This window comes from Chelonoidis abingdonii, chromosome 10 (genome assembly GCF_003597395.2).
Source record: "Chelonoidis abingdonii isolate Lonesome George chromosome 10, CheloAbing_2.0, whole genome shotgun sequence".
NCBI classification, from domain to species: Eukaryota; Metazoa; Chordata; order Testudines; family Testudinidae; genus Chelonoidis; species Chelonoidis abingdonii.
Window position 1 is genome coordinate 4,842,951 of NC_133778.1, and position 22,038 is coordinate 4,864,988.

General features: G+C 45.8%; 2 long non-coding RNA genes across 3 annotated transcripts in view; one reads left to right on the forward strand and one right to left on the reverse strand.

The window, feature by feature from the left end:
- Positions 1–7,893: 7,893 nt before the first annotated feature.
- LOC116836452 (uncharacterized) overlaps positions 7,894–22,038 on the reverse strand; it is a 56,082-nt gene continuing 41,937 nt past the window's right edge. For both annotated transcript variants that reach the window (XR_012656612.1, XR_012656611.1), the window contains one exon: positions 7,894–8,385. This is a non-coding gene — a long non-coding RNA (uncharacterized LOC116836452). The remainder of the gene's footprint in view (positions 8,386–22,038) is intronic.
- On the forward strand, positions 12,723–13,121 carry LOC142047347 (uncharacterized). The gene is made up of 2 exons (XR_012656593.1): positions 12,723–12,793; positions 12,837–13,121. It is a non-coding gene; the product is annotated as an uncharacterized LOC142047347 (long non-coding RNA).

The window sequence follows — 22,038 nt, forward strand, 5'->3', positions numbered from 1 at the left end:
ATTGTCCTAATGGTGGATGCAGTAGCATGTATTTTAATGCCCTTATGTCTCCAGTGACTATGTCGTTTCCTAACCTCCTACAGCTTAATATAATTAATATCTAATGAATATCAGGATTTAAGATCTGCCCTGTGCATTATGTGATTATTAACTTTGCATGTTATCTTGATATGTTTTTTCAATCAGAATAGGAAAAAAAAGAGAAGCTTTTCCATTCATTCTTCAGAAAATCATTTGATTCTTGCTGATTTGGTGTAGCGCTGATATTTTGACTCCTTGGTTTAGCGGGTCAAAGAACAAAACTAGGTTTTCAGACACCCAGGGTGCATTAGAATATGGCCAGGCTTCAGCTTCCAAGTTATTTATTTGCAATGGTGTTTGTGAGGATAGCCTCATGAAATGCAATAGCTTGTTTCACAGGGCTCCCTGGAACAGCTGACAGGCATTAGGTCTGCCATGAAAACCGGCATATCATTTCATACAGTACAATCATCAGATCTCAAACACACAGCAGAGAAGTGGATGTGACATTGCTCCAGACCGGTTCCTCGTTGCAGTCTAAAGAACAGCACTGATTAAAGCAAAGTGATGGCTGAAGAGTATGCCTGCCTAGGCAATGAGAGGGTTATTACTGGAGCTGGTTGAAAAATGGTATTTTGTGCCACAAGTTTTGAAAAGTTTTGGATAAAATTTTTCTGAAATTTTTTTAAACGAAAACCAAAAATTGTACATTGGGGGGTTTTCTCTCCCCCACTCCTTCTTCCTGTTTTCCCCATCCTCTGAAAAACCTTCTGCTTTTCCCAACCAGAGCTCAATTCTGTCTCTATGGTACGAGAAACACTAGAGAGAATTATACCATAGAGAGAAAGGATGATCCAGTGGTTAGAACACTACTCAGAGACCTGCGTTCAATGCCCAGTTTCTCCACAGACTTTTTGTATGACCTTGGGCAAATGGCAGACTTCTATGCCTCAGCTCTCCATCTGTAAAATGGGAATAATAATGGGTTGTTATGAGAATACATATATTGAGGATTGTGAGGTGCTCTGATACTATGGTAATGGGACTATATCAGTACCTGAGGTACCTAGAGGAAAATCAGAAGGCATTAATCTCACAGGGATAGAATCAAGAGTTGGTTCTCCCAGGTTGTGATCCTTGTTTTTAGAAGCATTAAGCTATAACCTCTAATTAGCTTCTATGTCATATTTACATGCAGTCTGAGATGATGAAAACCAGAATGCCAATTTAGTCTGATTTGGGATGCAGGCACTGGATATTTCTACATTCATGTCCTGAAAAGTGGGATTTGAACTTGTTTTTGCCAATTGTGTCAGTTACATAGAAGGTCAGTGCTGGAAGGGACCTCAAGGGGCCATCTAGTCTGATCCCCTGCTCAAAGCAGGACCAATCCTCAGACCCCTAAATGTCTCCCTTAAGGATTGAATTTACAATGCTGGGTTTAGCAGGCCAATGTGCAAGCCACTGAGCTATTCCTCCCCCCTGAGTCCTTAGTTCATCAGAGAAATGAGTCTGACTTGCCAGCTGGCTGCCAAGGCTCAGCCTGAGAAGGAATAATATGTTACTCCCAAAGGCATTGTGACCTTGATGTACCTTTGTTACCAGATAACATTAGAAGGTTGAACAAGGAAAGAGGTGTTCTAACTGGGCAGAAAGAAGCACCGGACCAAGTGAGAAGAGGGGATGGGACAGCAGGCATGCAGAATGGGTGTTAGGAAAGGGAGAGGATGAAAAATGACATCTGCTGGAAGTCGGCCCTTATTTTAACCCATTTATTGTTGAATCAGAGCCCCATTGTCTGGCTGCTATACAAATAACAAAGCACAAGCCATCCCTGCCCTGAAGCACTTACAATTGAAATAGCCAGGACAGACAAAGGATGGCAAGAGAGACGGATTGCTATGCCAGTGGTAACACTAGGGAATAACCCTGGGCTTCTGAGTCCCAGTCCCTAACCACTACTCCAGCTTTCCTGTCTGCTTGAATTTGGCCAAATCCCAGGGTCAATCATGGTGCTGCAGAGATGGGGCCTCGGGAGCGTGCAGACTGGATGCTGAGGGAGCAGGAACTATTAGATGCTAAGTGTCTTTCTACTACTTAAGTTGCAGTGGGGGAGGTTTAGGTTGGATATTAGGAAAAACTATTTCACTAGGAGGGTGGTGAAGCACTGGAATGGGTTCCCTAGGGAGGTGGTGAAATCTCCTTCTTAGAGGTTTTTAAGATCAGGCTTGACCAATCTCTGGCTGGCATGATTTAGTTGGAGTTGGTCCTGCTTTGAGCAGGGGGTGGGACTAGATAACCTCCTGAGGTCCCTTCCAACCCTGATACTCTATGATACAGAAAAATAGACTGATAATGAAAAAATTGAAGTGTGGGACATGTTTGGCTGGAGCTGTATGGCCTGATTTTCAGAGGTGCTGACCACCAACAAATCCTTTTGTCTGTGCTGAGTACCACTCATGCAGAGCTCAGTACTGGTGCAAGGGCTTTCAGCAGCATGTCGGATTCTTTTCAGGAAGCCCATGAAATAAGCGACAGTTCAGTAAACGAATGCGTTATTATTCATGAACCTTTCTTTCTTTTCCCTGCTCCCTTGAAAGACGGCAGCGTAATGTCATCACTCCCCAAGCAGAACCCAGCTCTTGTGCCTGATTAAAGGGAACTGAAATAGAAAATATTGCAATGAGTGATTTCCATGAATACCTCCTGTGCGCGCTGACTCCAGTCAGACAGCCTGTCCTCCTGGTTTACTCACCAGAACTGCCGGATCCCGTCACATTTAATTATCCAGCTCGGAAAACTAAACATGATGTAAAATGTAGAATGTGCCCAGACTCTGTTTTGCAGACGGGGATGAATTACCACACTGTTTGTGGTTGTTTGGTGGTCATGTATGAAACCATTTTGGGTGCATTGTTGTATTTTGCCTTCTTGTTGCTCAGACCACATTGTCCTGGTGACCTTTGTTTATTCAACAGCATGCAGATCTGGACCGGATACAGTCAAGTCAATATAAAAGGGCTCGTTTTAGCTGTACTACTTGCAGACTTTAATACTGAAAAAGAAATATCAGCGTATTTCCCAAGCTACTGGTCTGCTACCCATAAGGCCATGCACTTTGCTTCTGGTGGTCACCTTCAGCCAAATGCTCTCTGATGGTTGGATCTGAAGGATGGATCTCTCCATGTGCTCCATGAGGCTCCAAGGGTGGGGGCTGGAGGTGACAGCACCATCCTTATCCTCAGGCCCCAGCCAAGCAGTCAGATACCACTCTGATGGGCTTAGGCAAAAAAAACATAGAGAATCTGTCAGCACCAACTCAGCCTAGTTCCCCTGTTGTGATGTGAAGCGTGTCTGAGGGCAACTGGTAATGAAGACACTGATGTAGATCAGGCCATTCAGAAGGCAAGTTACAATGGGAGCCTGTGATGGGGGAGACAATTGACAAGAATTAGGAGAAAGACGTGTTTGTTCGTATCAGGCCCTGAAGGATGGAGCCCTCAGAGAAGCATGGGTCAGGGCACCATTAAACCCCAGGCTGGGACTGTTTGGTTTCAGGATAAAGGCTAGGAAGCAGGCCCTGGGAAGTGTATCTGTCTCTGGAGAGTGGAATCAGGGTGTTGCTACAGCACAGGGAAAGAGTCAAGGAAGGGACGCTAGCTGTCAATGTCCTTTAGAAAAGCATGTTGGGAATGGGAGGAGTCTAGGACTCTTTATAAGGCAGGCACTAGTCTTCTGTCACTGATAGGCAAGATGCTGCTGAGGAAGGAGATGGTGGTTGCTGTGCTGGGAAGAATGCTAGGTGGTAAGCCCTGAAAGGGGACATACAGGTAGGAAGGAGCCTCCTACTTGGCAGACTCTAGGTGTATATCGACTGGCTTTAGGGTGTGATTACTGGGTACTTTGTGGCAGATAGTTATGTGCAATCTAATGTCTATAGAAGTAATAACCACCCTGGATTTTTTTTAAATAGAGCTGCTTCATCTCTGTTCTTCTGTAGTCTGCCTCTTTGCTATGGTTGGTGATAGTGCTCTGCAAGGCACAGCTCAGCTACCACACAGCTCTGTACACTGGGTCTCTAGGGGCTGGTGGCTGTCAAACTCTATGGCTTGAAATCTTTTCTTGCCCTACTAGGGGCAAACTCTGATGGAAACAATCAGTAGTAAGTCCCACAAGCCCCTTCTCAAGGAGTCTGCTGCTCTTTGTCTGTGGAAAGCCTACACAGGGAATGTTTTTGGCCCTAATTATTAGGAGTAAGCCCAAACTGGAACTTGTGATCTTAACTCTACGGTGCTGGAAATCTGGATCCAGATCTTGTGGCTTGGCCCACTCTTACTCTTGTCTGCCCTTAGAGCTTGAAACAAACAGCAGTTGTGACGCACTGATGACTTCCCCCTTCCTTTCTCTAAAAGCCTTTCTGCGGCAGCTCTGTTTGAGCTCTGGCAGAGTTATAGAAGCCCTGAACCCGATGGCGGGGGCCTGCTGTATTGTTATATTGCAGGGAAGTCACTGAGCTGCTGCTGTGTTTATGGCACATGTGTAGCTGATGATCCATCTGTGAGCTCTAGGAGGAGGTTTTGAGGGCTGGAAGTAGGAGCCATGCCTGGGGCAATTCATAGTCTCTGCTACCATTCACTTTAATGACAGCAAGCCAGCTTCTCTTTGGGGTTTATTTTATTACACTCTTAGTCACAGGCTCTGTCAAGTGAAACTGTAACTTTACTGCATCACACTGGGGCCAATTTCCTACCAAATATGATTAAAAGGATGTGGGGTCACTGGCCCTGACAACCTCCGTGACAGTTTCCAGATCCTTATCTCTTACAAACGAGTGCAGAATTCAATTTAACGGTGAGATTGGGGCTGATTTGAAGCAGGGGGGATAAAATGTGTCCAGCTCCCCATGGCGAGTGAGTAGAGAAAAAGAGGGAGAAATATATATGGGGGATAGTGACGAAAAGGACCCCAATGATCTCCTGCGTGATGCAGAGGATCAGCAGCTGATCTGTGGCACTACAGCTAATTGGAACACTTCTGCTGAAGGTGAACGAGGAGACATGACTCTTACACTCTGGAGACTGGTAGTTAGAGCCCTAGGCTGGGATGCAGGAGACCCAGGTTGAAGTCTGTGATCTGTGAGGAAAAACTCTGCTCTGAATCAGGCAGAGCAGGGGCTTGAATCTGGGTCTCTCATTTCCCAGTGCAGTGCCGTAATCATCAGTATATGCACACACCTGCCTTCTTGCATTGAGACACTCGGGTTCTGCTCTGACCCGTGCTGACCCAACGCTGTTCTCATGAATGTTCTTGAAAGCTGTTGGTTTCATTCCAATGCGGAACAAAAACAATGTTCAAAGATTCCAAAATTGCAGTGAAATCACATTGTCATCCTCAGATCAGCTGTACTTCCCACCCCCCTGGGAGCCCATAGAACCCCTGCTCCAGGCCCACTGGGTGGCTTGAGATTTGTAGGGTGGGAGTTATTGGATGTGAAAGTGTCTCTTTGTGGCATGGGGCCCTCAGGACATGGCCAATGTCCAGTCTGAAGTCTATGCTCTTGAATGCAGGCAACAGTATCTCCCCAGTGAGACGCTTACATTCCTCAGAAAGAGGATCCTGTCAGTGCTCCTAGTGTAACCTTCCTGTCATGGTGGGGCCTAGGTAGCAGTGTAGAAGGGAAAGATGTCCATGGGGGTAGTGGGCTGTCCATGTTGGTTTTTCCTGAGACACCTTTGACTTGGCTCCTCTTGCTGTCTGTACCCAATTCACCAGGCCTCAAAGCCCTTCCCTGGGAGGCCAGAATGCAAGTTCATTCCCACTGGTGAAGCCAGTGCAACTTCTAGTGTAATCCTGTGGGGGATTTCTGCACTGGGACCCATGGACTGACCGCAACAGGAATGAGAAGGAAAAGATGGGAACATTTGGAAGGAATGACAGGGAAAATGAAAGGGAGGAGCTAACTGAACAAACACAGAAATCTCCTCCAAACAAGCTGAGGACTTGCATCTGTGCCTCATGCTGGCAGATCAGAGTTGGCACCGACTCACACTGACCTTGCTCTGGTGTCAATGGTTACACAAGATGTGAGGCGAGGGTCTGACCCATTTTGCATCTGTGTTGTGTTCATGTCACTAATGTCGTGCTGCTGCGTGTGCACCACTAAATTCCAGGAGGGCGCTGGAACTCTTTAAAATTGATGGGGATGTGCGCGGTGGGAGGGAATTGGGCACTTGTTTCCCTCCACTTATGGGTGACAGATTCCACCCATAAGCCTGGCAGTTGCAAACAAAGATCTCCATTCCCATGGCGGCTTCCATCTCAGCAGCTGCAAGGAAACCCTGCCACCCCACCAAAAGATTGATGGTTTCAGGGACCTGAAACTATTTTGTTGGCTGATGAGTGGCCCCCAGGTTTGAAGCAAATGAGGAACCTGGCAGAGTTAGATGCCAATCAGCTTTCCCCTCCCTCTGCTAGTTGAGTCTATGAGCGTCACCAGCAGTTATCTGCCTGCTCAAGCTATCTAGCATGCACATATACTCTGTACTCCCTCAGGCTGTGCCAGGATACACTGCGGGAGGCTCTGAGGTCTCTCCTCCATATGCATGTGAGGCTTCCGCTGGGACGGAGTCTAAGGCAGCTACAGCTTTACTCAATTCTCAGCAATAAAAGCTATCACCTCGTCCACTTGCACAATCAGACTCTGTTCCCTTTCAAATCCAGAAGTTCATGGGGTGCTTCCTGGCCAGGGCTAAAGAGCCCTGACATGGGACAGATCCTTCTTGCCGTTAACATTAAAACACCCAGATTATCTGTCACAAACTACAAATTCCAGGACCCGCCTCGTCCTTTAGGAAAGGGTTTTAAAAAAGCCCAAACCAAACAGTCTTCATTTCTCTGATAAAACTGTAGTGGTTCAGGATAGTTTTTCTGCTTGCAGTGATGAACGTTTCAGCTGCTTTACCCAAGGTACAATTTATCATCCTCACACATTCTTAGCAAATTTATCTCCTCACTCCCAGAGCATGGTTGTGCTGGTTTTAAGATTGCACTTTCCCTTTTTGAAAGTCTGCCAGTAACAAAACGGTACAAAACAGACCCTTTGTAGCACAGGCTGGTCTGTGTTCGCCTCAAAGGCTGTGACATTGTACATTTGTGTTACTTCAGGAATCTGCCTCTCTCTGTTACGCAGCCCAAAAAACAACGGTCATGCTTGTTAAATTGTTGCAGTTTAGACTTGCCGCATTCTAAGTGGGTGTAGCTTTTCCTGTCTGCAGAATGAAGTCAGAGCTGATGTTAGGCTAATGGTTAACAGCATATAAGAGAAGGGAGTTGGCTGGAACATGGTACTTCTTGGGAAGTTCGTGTGTGGCAATGCTAAGGTTGAAACGACTCTAAAAACAGAGCAAAACCACCCGTCTTCCTCACACCCGGCAAAGAGCATGCTGAAATGGGCAACCTCAGTATGCAGTCGGTCCCAAAATAGCTGTGTCGGTCCCAGAATATTGGAGAGATGAGATGAGTGAGTGTGACATACTAAGACACAATCCAGACTAATGAGTAGCTGTATCACCCCTGCCCTCTAACCTGGGGTTCCTTTTCCACTGCTTTGCTGCTCACAAATGGCCTCCAGCATGTAAGTCACTCCCAGCTGTGTCTCTGTCTGTGTGTAGCCAGCCAGACACACCTTGGCTCTTATTAGCTTTTAAGCTTAGCCCAGGGTGACCCCACCACACTCCCAGTCTCAGCTTTCCCCCTGGAAACATATGTCCTGTACTGCCCAGCCCTCTCCTGGACAATACAAATACACCGAGTCTGTTATCTCTTGTTACCCCAAATGGAGTTATCCAGACACTTCAACTTGAACACATTGGATCAGCTAAAATCTAACTCGTTTTATTGTTTTAAGTGAATACCAGTAATGAGACACAAGTCAGAAATGGTTACAAGAAAAACAAACATAAAATGCTCACTCATGCCTAACTTAACAAACTCTGTATTAGATTCAAGCAAAGTTTCTCACCTCGTGATCCAGCAGATTACTGACCAAACTCTCATGTCAGGACCCTCCCTCAGTCAAACGAACACTTCCTTTGTCTCTTCAGGTGCAGTAAATGCAATAGGCAGCGAGAGAGAAAGGGGTTCTTTAGAGGGTTTGTTCCTCCTTATTATAGTTTCAGTTCCCCTCATGAAAAACGTTTCTAGCTGAGAACAAGCGGACAGAGTCTATGTGGAAGGATGTTCCCTGCTGGTTGCTGGGTTCTTTTTTTCATTTGTTTGATCTTCTTCTTTTGTCTTCCCTTCCTGCTTGAGCACACATTCCTTTGTTTAGGACACATCAGTTAGCCAACTTCTGTTTGGGCAGAGCTGTGGGGTTTAGAACATGTGTTAATAACACCACACAGGGGAATCTGATAACTTCACATACAAAGTTGCCACATATACTTTACCAGGACAATACTGACCAGCAAATTATGAATTTTCTGATCATATCTTTCAAGGTATACTTTGTACAAAGATTATTACTGTAGGATGTGAATACAGGGATATAGTCTGTCACAGTGAGGTAATATCTTTTACTGGACCAAATTCTGTTTGGTGAGCGAGACAAGCTTTCAAGCCACACAGAGCTCTTCTTCAAGTCTCACTGTCTATAACCCTCTGACCACTACATACAACTCCAAATACTCTGAACAGTTATGTAGTTGGACTTCAAAGAAACTGAGGAACCCCTTGCTGCACCTCTCATAATCCAGAAGGAATCACCCCAAACAAGAAATCATCACATACTCCCACATACTGGAGGAAAAAAATGAGGAATTTCATTTGGAAATCGTGCAAAAAATCCAAAACAAGTATATAAAAAAATCTGATGATCGCCTTCCAACACAAAAACACCCCCACTACACAATTGACTTCTTCCACAAACTTTGCAACATTAACAACCTCCCTCAGAATACCATCTTCGCCACCATGGATGTCGCTTCCCTATACACCAACATCCTTCAAAATGAAGGCATCACTGTCTGCCTCAAATATTTACAAGTCAACGAACAACCCTCAGATACCAAGCCCAAACACATTGCCAAACTCAGCCATTTCATCCTGACCTTTAACAATCTTACATTTAACTACAAACACTTTCCCCAAACCATGGGAACAGTTGTGGGTAATTGGATGGGTCCCCAATATCTCAGTCTCTTTGTGGGCTACCTTTGAAGAAGAATTTCTGTACAAATGGACCTCAAAACCAATGATATAGTGAGATAAATTAATGATATTTTCATGCTCATCCTTTAAGACAGCTTAAACTCCCTCATAGATTTCCACTACAACTTCAACAACCACCACCCATCCATTAAACTCTCTCTGGAACACTCCATCAGCTTCCTGGACACCACTACTGGCTTCAACAATGGAACTCTACAGATAACCATATACAACAAAACCCACAGATGACTGCACCTACTTTCATAGATCCAGTAACCACTCAAAATACATCAGGAAATCTATCTGAATGCCAAGCTGTAGATACCATAGAGTATGCTCACAGTAAAAAGTCCAGGATATTCACCTTAACATACTCAAAACTGCCTTCACCTAACAAGAACACCCACAAGAAAAGTAGATCATGGAATGAGCCACTCAAATATCTGGAGAGAACCTGGTTCAATACATATATAATAGGAGATATACCTATCTATCTCCTAGAACTGGAAGGGACCTTGAAAGGTCATTGAGTCCAGTCCCCTGCCTTCACTAGCAGGACCAAGTACTGATTTTTGCCCCAGATCCCTAAGTGGCCCCTCTCAAGGACTGAGCTCATAATGCTGGGTTTAGCAGGCCAATGTTCAAACCACTGAGCTATCTCTCCCCCCAAAACAGAAATAATGCCCCCCCTCCAACCACACACTCCTAGTTGTCACCTACTGCCCCACACTGGAGCCCATACAGGGTATCATCATATAACTAAAACCCATAATCTTTCCTGACCCTCCACTTCTGGCCTTCAAACAAACTCTCCAGCCTCTCAAAGTTCATCATCAGAAGCTCCCCACAGAACAAGACACAACTCAAAGTGGCACCAGAACCTGCCAGAACAGATGGGAAACCTGCAGACATATCTCCCCTGCTACAATGATCAACACCCCTCACAACATACCTTTCAAGATCCAGGGATCCTACATGTGCCTACCACAACATGTGGTGTGCCTCACCCAGTGCACTAAATGCCCCAATAATAACTATGTGGATGAAACCAAACACTATGCTCTTGAATGAGCTCAGACAGGTCATTCCATATCTGATCTCTCAGTCCTTGTCCTCAAAGGAAACCAGCACAGCACCATCAAAGGATGAGCCTGGGAGCTTAAATTCATAACTCTGCTAGACACTAAAAATCACGGGCTGAACAAAGATCCTGGATTTATGGCTTATTATAATGTCTTTTACCCACTAACACCCCTTTTTGTCCTATGACTGCAGAGGTGTTAACGGGTCTCTGTACCTAGAATGGTCCCTTAGAATATGTGTTAACTACTTACGTTAAACAATCTGTTCCATGGTGCATTTAGCTGTGACGATGGAAGTACCTTTCCCAGACTTGAAGAAGAGCTCTGTGGCTTGAAAGCTTGTCTCTCACCAACAGATGTTGGTTCAATAAAAGATTTACCTCACCCACCTGGTCTTGCCAACTTCAGTATGGCAGCTGGCTCTCTTCAGAGGAAAGCCTTTCAAACAGTGATTAGTGGCTAAAACGTCTTCCCTCCTGGCCAGGGGAGCCCCTGGCTCATTGGGGATTGCCATAATTTTCTTTCCTTTCCCCTTCCTCAGCAGTTTGCACCCTATCTTGTAGCCTAGGGCGCCACAATTTGGGAGGGTGGCATTTTGCCGCCCTTGGCAGCAATTCAGCGGCGGGCGGTCCTTCCGCGCTCTGGGTCAGCGGTGACAATTCTGCAGCAGGTCCTTCACTCACTCCGGGACCTGCCGCCGAAGTGCCCTGAAGACCAGGAGCAGGGAAGGACCCCCCCCGCTGCAGAATTGCTGGGAGCACGGAAGGACCCCCACCTAGGGCACCAAAAACCCTGGCACCATTCCTGCTTGTAGCCCTTCTACTTAGGCTGACCAGATGTCCTGATTTTATAGGGACAGTCCTAATATTTGGGGCTTTTTCTTATATAGGCTCCTATTACCCCCCCACCCCAGTCAGCATACTTCTACTTTGCTACTTTCATAGGTTCTTAGATTTCAAAGCCAGAAGGAACCATTGTGATAATTTAGTCTGACCTACTGTATAACACAGACCAGAGAACTGCCCCAAAATAATTCCTAGCGGATCTGTGTATTAGTGGATGGACTGTTCTTTATCATTAACCTCCTATGCCATCTCCTGGCGTATGGGTGTCTGCTTTAGAGCAGCGAAATCTTTTGGAACATTTTTTGTTTTAAGTAAACAATATCTTTTTGGTCCAAACAAATGCATGTGGAGCAAAATTTTCTGGTTTAAACTTTTTTAGTAAAAAAAATCTTCATTTGGGTGTAACCCTTCTGCCCCTCTGAGTTGGCGGCAACAAGGGCCAGGTTCAGTATCCAGGGGTTCCGTTTCAATAACACAAGGCATAACTGGCTCGAGCCCCCACCCAGTGACCTGGGACACTTACATACCATACCCTCCTGGGCGCCTCTAGGAGGCAATACTTCCCTCTCGCAACACGGAGTCTGAGTGTAGCAAAACCTTTTTAATAAGGAAGGATCAATGCGGCATCCATTGGAGAAAGACCACAAACCGAGTATAACACAAACTAAACAAAACCCCCACCCCAAGTACATTTGCCAATGTCCTTTTCCCTTGGTCTTAAGTTCCAATCACTCCAAAGTCCAACACCAAAAGTCTCTGGCAATGCACCCCAGATTCAAGGAGTCTATCTGTAGAGTCCCTCCCCCCAGCCTGGGTGAAAGGGCCCTTATGGTCCAGAGCCAACTGCCCTGCATCTCCATGGTTCTGCTTCCGCTCTCCAGAACTGCTCGCCTTACCAGCCGCTCCACTCTGCTCCTCCAAACTCTCCACTCCACCAGCTGCCCCGTAAGCGTCCAGTTGTCCCTGCAAACTGCTCGCTCCGCTCGCTCCGTGGCCACTCCACCATTCCACTCTGCCAGCCGCTCCGCTCCCAGCTGTCCCGTGGTCGCTTCAGCCATCCCAAAACTGCTCCACTCGCAGCTGCTCTGTTCCGCAGTATAGCTTCAGGCTCCCCCACTAGTTGCACAGCACTCAGTGCTCTCAGCTCAGTAATTTCAGCTCTTTAGTGATTTCAGCTCATAGTAGGGGAGCCCCAGTACTAGTGCACCATTTGTCTAAAGTGAGTTCAGCTCAGTAAACTGTATATAGAGTCTTAAGGAAATAAAAAATCAATTTGACATTCCACAGTGGAGAGAGGAGGGGATGGAACTTGTGCTTCTTGGCTCCACAAGGAGCCTGCACCACCAGGCACAGATACCTGTCCCCAGCCTCTCTCAATTCACTAGGTTTTGGAACCCATGTCCCTTGTTTAGCAAGTACCACCCAACTGAAGTTGAGTCATTTCTGTCACAAAACAGTCCCACGGCTCGGCAACCTGGGATGGGGTAGGCATGGCTATGCAAATACACGCTCTGAAATTCTTTCCACCAAATGTCAGGGTAGAGCTCATCCTGACTCTGCTTACATCGGGATGGAGAGGGATTGTGATTTTTCTCTTTATTCATCTTTCATAAGGAAAAGTACAAAAAGATCACTGATGTACAGCTTGTATATTTTCCCAGATACTGTACACTTCACGCAGCCACCAATAGAAGAATGCAGTTTGACAAGCTGAGAGAAGACAGACATGTTACACGAGGGTGGGGATTACAGTAATAAAATAGGAAGAGAGAACTTTTTACCAAAAATGGAGCTCTACATTGGAAATTCTAGAGACTCCCAATATTTTTTTTTAAATTTCCCACAAAAATTAATTGGTGTTTTTTGGCTAGCTCAGGTCCATTTGATCAGTTTATCTATTTTTCCTCTATTTATTTACATTGTTTTTTTTGTCTTCTATGTAATTTTAAAAAAAATTTTCTTGGTATTTTTTGCTCCTCCTGTTTTCTTTGCTCGCCGCATTCCTTCATGCATCGAGGGGGATATACACTAACCACGGAAGGTCTATTAAATGGCTCTATAGTGCGGGCTGTTAGTGCTTTCACAGCTGAGCTCATTGCCCTGACAGCAGAGCAAAGAGTGGAGTGCCTGAGTGCATAGGCCAGTCCACTGCTGGCTGCACTCAGGCCTGCTGTGCACACAGGGAGAGAAGCTGAATGACAAAGAGCTGCCTGTTTTACTTGCCATTGTGAGATCATGCTTGCACTGGCACATGGCTAAAATGCCCAGACATCTTTCACTGTCCCACTCCCAAGGCCTACTCTAGTCATATGTTCCATTCTGTGCATCCGAAGAAGTGGACTGTAGCCCACGAAAGCTTATGATCAGATAAATTTGTTAGTCTCTAAGGTGCAACAAGTACTCCTGTTCTTCTTTCAGCAAACCAAGCACATGCTTGTGGCAGCACATTTTCAGAGGCGGCATTTAGGGCATCTTTTTTTTGCTTCGGGGCAGTGCATTGTGTGTGTGGGTGCCCTGGGGCCACTGCAGTTCACATCACGGTGGGAGCAGCGCCCGCACCTTGTGGCTGGACCGGGCAGGCTCTGAGTGGGGGACACTCGGGCTGGGCGCTACCCCGCGGGACACACGGAGCCGCTTGCAGGCGCTGCAGGGCAGCTGCCCCCCAGCGCCGCAGCCGGGGCTGGGCAAAGCGGCCCGAGCTGCCCAGGGACTGTGGCAGGGTGGCCAGAAGCAGCAGCAGCAGTGGGGCTGTCAAGGTATTTTTCCCACTTCGAACTTTAGCGTCCAAAAAGTGGGGACCTGCATGTACCCTTCTAAGCTTAATTCCTAGCTTAGATCTGATAGCGCTGCCACCAACCAGAAATTCCATTGTCTGGTACACTCCGTGTCCCCTAAAACCTTCCCTGGGGGACCCAGGACCCAAACCCCTTGGGTATTAAAACAAGGAGAAATAACCCATTCTCCCTCCTTCCCCTCCCAGACTTTCCCTTCCCTGGGTTACCCTGAGAGACTCCACTGATCCAAACTCCTTGGATCTTAAAACAGAGAGGAATTAACCTTCCCCCCACCTCCTTTCCCCCACCTCCCTGGGTAGTTGACCTCCCCTTGGGTCTTAAACAAGGAAAAAATCAATCAGGTTCTTAAAGAAGCTTTATTAAAGAAGAAAAAGTAATTATCTCTGTAAATCAGGATGGAAAATGTTTACAGGGTCTTCAGCTTATATAGATAGACAGGGACGTCCTCGCCCTTAGCCTAAGATACAGTTACAGCAAATAGAGGTAAAAATTCTTCCAGCAAAATACACATTCACAAGTTAAGAAAACAACCATAAGACTAATCTGCCTTTTCTAGCTAGCACTTACTATTTTTGAACATGAGAGACTGTTTCAGAAAGATTGGAGAAAGACCTGGTTGCACATTGGCCCCTCTTAGCCCCAAGAGCGAACAATGAACAACACAAACAGCACAAACAAAGACTTCCCTCCACCGACATTTGAAAGTATCTTGTCCCCCGATTGGTCCTCTGGTCAGGTGTCAGCCAGGTTCACTGAGCTTCTTAACCCTTTACAGGTAAAAGAGACATTAACCCTTAACTATCTGTTTATGACAGGGGCCATAGAGGGCGGGGTGCTGCTGTGCGGGTCCCGCATCCCACTCTCCAGGGCTTTACACCCTCTGCGGCTACCCTGCCCTGGCTCCTTAGCCCCCAGCTGGGGCGGTCCCCTGGCTCTGCTGTCCCAGGTCCCGGCTAGTTCTGAAGGTGGGAGCCCTGGCTGGAGGGACTGTGGGCTGAGGCGCAGCCTGGGAGCCCCGCAACTTATCCCAAACCTGCCAGTGCCGGACCAGCTGGAGGCGAGAGAGGAGTGGACGGAGTCAGCACTGGTGTGGGGGAGCCAGGGCTGGGGCAGCACGGGGGTGAGGGGAGAGGGGGCACTGGTGTGGGAAGTGAGAGCCCAGGGCTGAGGGGCAGCCACAAATTTTTTTGCTTGGGGTGGCAAAAAAACCTAGAGCAGGCCCTGCCCACTCCTTTCCCCTGAATCACTCTGGAATTTCTCCCCAGTCAGGAAACTTCCCAGTATCCTCTGGTCCTGAGTCCGCGACACTGCCCCTAGCTCAGGAGCACTCGATGAGGTGCCTGCCAGAGACCTGAGCCCATCAATACAGCTCCTTGAGTCAGCCACAGAGGTCACCAGAGCTCAGAGATGAGAAACTTCCTTCCCCAGAGCGAAGCGAAGCACTCCTAGCTCCTGCCAGCTTGGAACATTAACCTGAGGCAATGAACATGGGCTGCTCTGAATGCACTGTGCCATCTGGAGGGCCACGCCTGTGGTTCTTTGGAAACCTGAAGTTTTGCTGGTCAAAAGCTCTGTTATAACAAAAGCTACTTGTTCCCCTCAATGAGCTGCCTTTATCCGTTTGAATTATTTTGTGGTCTTGTCTGTAAGCATCTAAATCATTATTTCAGGCTCTCTTAGATGCGTGTTTATCAGGTGGGTTCTCAGAGGAAAGATAGCCCAGTAGTTAGTGCACTAGCCAGAGGCATGGGTACAAGACCCTGCTCCGCCACAAGTCGATGCTCAGTTCACGATCGGTCAAATGGGGTTAATCGTATTTCTTTGCTCCATGTGGGGTGTTGTGTGGATAAATCCATTAGACCTTGAAATGTTCAGATGCTCTAGCAATGGAGACCATATAAGGACTGAAGAGAGAAAACGTTCCCATACTGCGACTCCTCGTTACAAATGCAGAGATTCTAGGCTCTGACTCCTCCATGAAGAAAGGTGGGATATTCTGTTTAGGAACCCAGGATGCTGCATTCTGCACATGGTAGCAAAGAATTCAGTTCTGAAGTGGTCAACTGGCTTCTCAGGAAGCCCAATCCTTGGGTTTTTACAATGGCTTGTGTCACTTTTACGCTGTTCATCTGAATGCTTTTGTTAGCTGTTATGCACTTCATCTGGGGAAGCGTCTTCTAGCAAGTAACTGACATTAGTCTATTACCTCTTCTGCAAATGGGGCAGCATGTGTTTGTGCTGTAAAAATACAAATACTCTTTTAAAGGGAAATTACTGTCTTTTAGACACTCAAGGAAAAAATTCAGTGGGGCCACTGACAGCTTTGGCTGGATGTGTGACTACTGAAGAATCTAATGTCTGGATAAAAGCCCTTTGAGGGCAGATTGGAAGCTGGATTTGGAAAGCACAGGAGCTGTAAGTGACAACCGGTGAATAACAGATCAGTGCTGGAAATGCTTTGGAAATAAAGGCAGTCTAGTCTGTGCATAATACGTGGAATTGATCATGTGATTCTACTTGAGCCAGAATATTCTTTCAGAAAGAGAATTGACCAGATGTCTCTTTATTACCTTGGACAATGGTGCACTTATAGTACAACAATCCATCAGGGGGTCTCAGTTCAGCCCCACAGAAAGTCCTTGACACATTTATACAGAAGGGCCATGTTCTCACAACTTTGGTGCATTTTTACACTTGACAAATAGCTGTATGACTCCGGTTTTGTTCAAAGTCACAGTGAGTCAAGCACAGTGCCCCTATTCAAGGGCCCACCAATGGTGGTCTACAACTCACTGTTTCCTCCTTCTTTCTTGTTTTGTTTTCCCCTTGACGGACACTTGTGTAGCACTTCTCTCACGTATCTAGGCTTCTAAAAGAGTTCTGGGGATTTCAGCAACAACAAAATACATCTGCTAAGGGCTCTAAGAACAGGAGCTGGAGAGTCTGGAGTGGGGAAGTGTCATTTGCCTCATGATCTTGTCGTCTGTTGTATCTTCTGCTTCCTTCCTACTGTCCTCTCCTCTCTTGGCTTTCTCAAGTTCATAGATTATAAAACCAGAAGGAACCACTGATCATGTAGCCTGATCTCAGAGGCCATAGGACTTCTCTGAATGAATTCCTGTTTGAACTACAGCATTTAAAAAAAAAACCCAAACAAATCCATGTTTATAGAAGTGGGTAATGAAACCCTCGAGCATCTTCAGAATGCAATCTGTTGGCTCTCTTGTACTGACAAATGGAACCACTGGAGATGAGCTCAAACCCAAGGCCAGCTCTGAGCACACTTCAGCTTCAAGACCTGGATCTGAACTAAGTGGCCTGGACTCAGCTCTAAAACCTTTAGATAAAGATAAAGGTCTTCCATCCAATCAGTTTTTTTTTTTTTAATACTTATGACAGATGTGCCTAGAGGCTCCAACAGAAACCAGGGCCTCATCATGCTAGATGCTTTAGAAATACCTAATGAGAGAGAGAGAGAGAGAGAGTCCATATACGTCAAGTGGTTCTGAAGGTTCAGATCTAGACTTCAGGCACCATGAAAAGTCAACAGAAGAATAAACTGGAGCTGTGAAGGGCCCAGCCAGGAAGAAATTGGGCACAGAATGGCTACTGGAGAGCAATATTCTACTGAAAAATTTGTATGAGCAAAATTTCCAGCTGAAGCGCCTTGGTTTAATCTTTGTGTATAAGTACAGATACTGTGATTCTTTCCTGGATAATGCTCCCTTTGACTGCAGCAGGTATTTTATCTGCTTGGGGAATATATTTCATTCGTTTACCTGAAGGGGCAGCAGACGTATGGAATATGGAAAGAGAATTTTGGGGCCCCGGTGCTACAAACTCAACACAGGTGCATACATGTTTGCCGGAGTGGGACCTAAATATGCAAGTATACGTATTAAAGCCACTTATACAGTAGGGTTAAGTGTTTTCTGACATAGTCTCATACTGGATTTAAGTCGATATGAAATGTTTTGGCTTTTTTGCTTTAAAATATCAGCATATCCTATAGTAACTTTCTCAGAGTAAAAACAGCAGTGAGGTAATATCCATGTCCAGGCACTATTTAACTGGTCTAGATTTGAACAAATAAGCTTCCTAATGGCAAAAGGCTTCTTAGCCTGTTACCAATCCTGCGCCATCCTGTTGCCTGCTTCCATCACTCTTGAAAAATGGAAATTTCTTCCACTAATATTCAGTAAAAGCAGGGTGATCTTATATGGCCCTCTTATACACAAACCTTTGTACAATACAAAGTATCCCATCCTCCACAGAAATCAGATGCATCATTGTAAATGTGGCAGGTTATTTAACTTCCCATACTGCTGCCCCTCTACCCCCTTAAATTATGGCAAGTATATTATGATTTATCTCTCCTATTATCATTCTCTTCCTCTTGCTATTCTTTTAGTCATGCATCATCAATATGGAGATCTTTGGTGTCTCTTTGTACACTCCTGTAATTTTTCCGGAGCTCGGTTTATGTGCCTTCAGTCTAAGCATCAAAATGATCTCACAGATCATTGCAAGATTCTCTCTAGCATAAGGTCCCAGGGCTCTTGTGGCAAGTGATATGAGCTGCTTGACTGATCACTTTTAAATGGGAATCTGGGATTAATCTTTGTAAGAAGGGAGTTTATGAGTTAGCTTGTCTAGCGTTCTTTATTAATTAGCACAGTGACAGTGCATCCGTTCTTACTCAGAGGTATGAGACTCACATTTGGGGAGTGAAAATGGAGAATTAGTCTCTTTTTATTAAATTATCAATAATAGTAAGACCAAGTGTTCAAAATCATGAGTCTGGCTAAAAGTCTTTGGGTTTTATTTCTTTTATTTTCTGTCTTCTAGTTTTTGAACCTTTCGGTGTCATGCCATCTTCAAGCAGCGCTTTTCTGCAAACTTGAAGGCTAGGGCCTCAAAAGCTGAGGTTCTCGTGTTCCCATAAAAGCAGGAGTAGGTAGCATTAAATTCTTTGCTTACTTTAGTATTTTTGCAACTTAGAATCAGTTCAAACTCCTGCAGCAAATGCCTCTATCACACAATGGATTTTCTTTTGTGCATCTTCATGCAGAATTGATCATACACACTTGTGAATTGGAATCTTTTGTGTGCGTGTGTGTCGGGAGGAGAGGGAAGAACTTGATGTATTTTCATATAAATCTGTATGCAGTAGGACTCGTTTTGCCAGATTTGCAGGAAGTAAAGGAGTCCCCGAGGCATTAGATGAATGTCTGACAAAAGCAGATAGTGTCTGACAGCTCTTATCAATGCGGAGGGGTCAGACTGCGGAGCTGGAGGGCACGGTGATCTGGTCTTACTGTATTTGGGGAAGAGTCATTCTTAAGAATAGTGCAGCTTTGTGCTATTCGAGGCATTCACTTTCACTGCCAGTGATTGAGTCCCTTGTTGCTACATCATTGCTTATTATTAGTGTTCATTCCAGGGGATATAGCTGGTGAAAATACAACTGAAGAGAACAGACAGAAGATGTCTGGACAGCTTGTCTCTCTTTAAATTTGCCTTTTTTTCTCCATTAAAGGACTGATCCTTCAAATCCTTACTTGTTAGACTTTTACGATTCAGAGGCTTCAGTAGACCCAACATCTGTGAACTATGGTTGCAGCATTGTGCCCCAATCCAGAGCCAGATAGTGTCCCCCAAATCCATATGTGAAAGGGGCTCTTGACATACAGATCTTCCCCTTTGGCAGGAAGTAGGAGAGAGACAGCTCCCTCCCGTGAACTCTCCCCTATTGCTACGACCATGTGTAGGGCGCTTTGGGACTTCAGTGGAACAGGCTTGTCCCTTGATTTATTTATAGTGCGTTGTGGCTAAACGCAGACGGAGCTGAAATTCTCTATAACTTTGGGTCCTTGTTTATAGAGGGGAAAGGTCTCTGCTTTCTGTATGACTTAAAGGTTAAATCCAGCTCTCCTTACTCCAGTGAGAAGTCCCATATAAATCCATTCCCCTGCTGGAGCCTGGCCAGAAGAGTGAGACGTGTTGGCAGGGACTAGGGTGACCAGACAGCAAGTGTGAAAAATCGGGACGGGGGTAGAGGGGTAATAGGAGCCTACATAAGACAAAGGCCCAAATATCGGGACTGTCCCTATATAATCGGGACATCTGGTCACCATAGCAGGGATGTACAGGGAAGCTGGTGTTGCTCCGCCTGTCCTCCTTGCATTGTGTAGATAAACAAAGAACTCCATTTTCCAGCATTCTCTGGGCAGCTGCCAATACTGGTTGTCATGTAATGTTGTGCTGTCCTACTCTGAGTGAGTTAAGTATTTCTGAAGGTCTGACCGCAATTGCTTAAAACCAGGCACTGCCCAAGCTTCCCTAACATGCCATCCCTCACTCTGCGTTTCAGCATCTCTGCTATGCTGTTTCGTTCAGCAGAGCCTGTCTGTTAGTTTGAGTTGTAGCTTGGCTTTGTGAGGTGGATGAAGATCTACAAGCAATCCCCACAAGCTTGGGACCTGAAGCAGAATTTGAACCCAGGTTTCCAGAAATGAAAGGCCAAGCCACATATTAATACAGTAATAACCGGTTTCCAAAGAACTCAAGGGTTACATTTTGATTACAATTCAAAGCACTGTTCGAGTTCTGTGCATCTCTACGGAAAGTTCATGACAGAGAGAGAGAGAGCATGGCTGGGCTCCTGTGAACCGCTCCGGAAACATTCACGTATAGGATAAGTGTATTAAGAGATGAGTCATTTCTGCCATTGAGTCTTGAAATTTCTTCCATGAGACCAAACCATATTAATTTGGTTTGGCTTTGCAGGTTGTCAGGGAGTTGAGAGAGAACTCAGCACAGCACGGGCGGTTCTGATTTCTGGTGCTGTTTGATTCCTCATGGCAGGCAGCTTCCCAATGGGTGTGATTTTTGTGTTGCTGGTTGCATTTTCCTGTAAATACTTATGCCTAAATCCTTTCACTATGTATCCAAATTTCTGTGTTCCTCTGTGTCTTATTCCAGCATTCAGGTTGAAGGCATTTTTTTATTTGGTAGTGCATCTGTTTTGCTCTTGCCAGATGTGCATTGCTTTAAGAGGCATAGGCCTAAATTTTCAAAAATGATTAGTGGCTTTGGATGCCTCAGTGTCTGGATGCTCATCGTAATTCCCCTGACAAGGGCATTTTCAGACAATAGGGGGCACGTGCCCTCTGAGAATGAAGCTTCTTCAAGGTTTCAGGCTGGGTACCCAACATCGCTAGTCACTCTTGCAGATGTAGGCTGTCACAAATCTGTCCGTCTGGGTTCCTTTCTTCACTTGGGTGGGTGGGGTGTTAGGTCACCTGCTCTGGTATTCACTATCTTGCCGTGGTCACTTCAAAGAGGCCAGCTCTCTTTGTGCTGCATTTACTATTGGCTTCATGCTTCTGGAATGTGGTACCTGCAAAAGACAAGAAAGCACCAACCTAGCCACTTCTAGAAAGAGATGCATGATGTACCACTTTGCCAAAGCCTTCCCATATGACTATATCCTGGTTTCCAGATGATTTATAACTAGGCAGCAAGGGAATATGGGGTTTAATCTCCTCTCAAGATTGTAAAGACCACACTTGATGGAGGAATCCAGGACAAGACTTTTACAAAGGCCAATGGCAATTGAATGACCAACTCATTCAAACTGGGAGGAGTGGTAGATATGCTGGAGGGTAGGGATAGGATACAGAGGGACCTAGACAAATTAGAGGATTGGGCCAAAAGAAATCTGATGAGGTTCAACAAGGACAAGTGCAGAGTCTTGCACTTAAGATGGAAGAATCCCATGCACTGCTACAGACTAGGAACCGAGTAGCTAGGAAGCAGTTCTGCAGAGAAGGACCCAGGGTTTACAGTGGATGAGAAGCTGGATATGAGTCAACATGTGCCCTTGTTGCCAAGAAAACTAACAACATTTTGGGCTGTATAAGTAGGAGCATTGCCAGCAGATCGAGGGATATGATCATTCCCCTCTATTTGGCATTGGTGAGGCCTCCTCTGGAGTACTGTGTCCAGTTTTGGGTCCCACACTACAAGAAGAATGCGGAAAAATTGGAAAGAGTCCAGTGGATGGCAACAAACATGATTAGGGGT